General features: G+C 36.4%; 1 long non-coding RNA gene across 2 annotated transcripts in view; it reads right to left on the reverse strand.

Moving 5' to 3' along the window:
• The window catches only part of LOC135225291 (uncharacterized), a 342,890-nt gene that overhangs the window by 168,431 nt on the left and 171,959 nt on the right, over window positions 1–2,500 (reverse strand). The window lies entirely within an intron of this gene.

The following is a 2,500-nucleotide window of genomic DNA, read 5'->3' on the forward strand; positions in this document are numbered from 1 at the left end:
AAAAAGTATCATAACAGAAATAGTTAGCACTTTTGTAACTGCACTTTCGCAAACGAGCAATTCTTCAATTTCATAAGTAGTATAAAACTTGATAAAAACAAAACACAAGCGAGAATAGACACCAGAAAGAAGTGTTGGATTTGAATATATTGTGACTGGAAGCAGCGCAGGCGACAATAGACCTTCGAATCTGTTCATTTAGAGCCCATTTCAAAATTCATATTCCCTAACCGAGGAACCACTTTGGACCACTCTGGCAACACTGCCTGGATAAGAAGGGGCGCTAATGATCCATGGGGTCGAAGTCACTCGGTAATGGGACTCCTGGGTTAACGACACTCAGATCTAATCATGGTATCGTGTTGGGTGGTCAAAGGGAGTCCTTCGCTTCGTTTTCTTCCAGTTCTCGTTTTCTTAGATAAGATAACCATTTCTAATACAAATCATATAGGTAGGTTTCTTAAATCGTATTTAAGCAGCACAATACGAAAGCCCTGTTGTAGACCCAAGGTTGGTAATAACATTCTTTTCCTACGTCAAATGAATCTCGCTTGGAATTTCAGGTTTTAACTGGATGGTAAGACATTATTTTCTTCCTTCGAGTACTATTTGAATGTCATTAGTCATAATAACTATTGTTATTCTCTATGGCACGGTAATTTTCAAATCTGAAGCATTATATTTTTTTTTAACTTGTGGATTTATAGTTCTATATTTGTAAAATAGGAAACCATTATACACACTATTCCTTGTTTCTTCTTATTACAGAGTGAACTTGAATCCCAACACCTATTGAGATTTTAGACATTAAGCAAGTTTGTTTCTTCATATTCCCTCGACTCTCCATCTGACTGTTTTGTATTTATGCTCATCAATGAACAGAAACGGAATCCCACTTTCTAAATGAAGAAGCTTTCCATTCATATATTCATAATTTTCAAATTGCGAGAAAGTCATTAGAGGTTTTCGGAAAATCAAACAGTTTCATGGTGAAAATATTCCCAGCCTTAAAAATGTCCACCCACACACAAGAAGTCTTTTGCATGGTTCGTTCAAGCTGAAAGCACACAGGAAATCCAGTTGCATTTTATGCTTTCTCTCTCTCTTCTGTGGCCATGAAAAAAATGCTCCAAGTGCAGACCATACACAATGAGGAGAGACAACTAATCTCATTATTTATCTTGATGTCCAATCACTCCAACATTGAATCAAAAATGTCATTGGAATTATTGCTCGAAATAAATAATGTCACCGAGATCAAAGAATACATACATACAGGAGCACTGAACTCAATACGGAGGGAAATGTAGTCTAATCATACAAGTCAGCATTTCAATTCGGAGCTACCTCAAAGGGCCTAAGAGGGTGTACCGTCTTATCTAACCGTTTCAGAGAAGTAACCGCTGCTTAAAATCTCATTTAAGTCACGAAACCAGTGTTGAAATTAACCTTATATAGTCAAAGTTATATGAGCGGTTTACAGTACAAAGAAAGAGGTTTTATGGTATAATACAAATATCAACTTACATCATCGTCTTGTGCAGATTTCTGACCACACGTCAAAAAAAGATAATAAATTATCTAAGGTCTGGAATGCACAGGCAAACTTGCAAATAAATCTGCAAAAGGATTCAGCCAAGTATCAATATTATTTAATAATCCCTGACAAAATGTATTAATCTGACCCCAAGACAACGCGCATGTCAGAAAATCAAGGCAAATTTCCCCTTGGAGAAACCATTAGACGATGTTAATATCTATGCTAATCTTCGTAGGCGCGTGTTGTACCCACTTGGGAAGAAGGAAAAATTTCTTATTTCCTGGAAAATTTTTGGGTTGAAATATTGTTTATCAGGAAATTTATGCGCTTCGAGTATCTACTATTATTACTATTTGTAGTAGTAGTAGATGAACCTTATTCATATGGAACAAGCCAACCACAGGGGCCATTAACTTGAAACTTAAGCTTCCAAAGAATTTGGTGTTCAATTGAAAGAAGTAACAGAAGGTAACAGAAGGTAATAGGAAATACAGAAAGAAGAGATGTTAGAAGAAAAAAATTAACAAATAAAAGAACGGATAAAAATGTACGTAAAACATTAAAATACAGGGTAGATATGTATTGCATCTTCGCAATTTTTTACTTTAAAACAAAACTGTGTGTAACAGCGACACGTCATTTGCATGATTAGTTGTAATGACCACAAGAAAGGGAGAAAAATACGAAATACAGGAGGTACAACATACGAAAAAGAGAAAATTGACCTAAGCAATAATTCTCCAAAGACGAAACTCCTTAATACCTAGTTACAATACAGAAGTTGGGTTTCTGTGTCACAATCTTCTGACCTTCACCACGTTATTTCCCTTTCCCTTTTACCTCTTAGGTTATCCAGGCACTCAGTTCCTCCTCCTCCTCCCACCTCAGTTTCCCTCACTAGTCCTCTCGTCCTTCTCCCCCTCCCTAGAATTCCAATAAGCGTCACTCTTTATCAGTCAT

Source organism: Macrobrachium nipponense, chromosome 20 (genome assembly GCF_015104395.2).
Source record: "Macrobrachium nipponense isolate FS-2020 chromosome 20, ASM1510439v2, whole genome shotgun sequence".
Classification (NCBI taxonomy): domain Eukaryota; kingdom Metazoa; phylum Arthropoda; class Malacostraca; order Decapoda; family Palaemonidae; genus Macrobrachium; species Macrobrachium nipponense.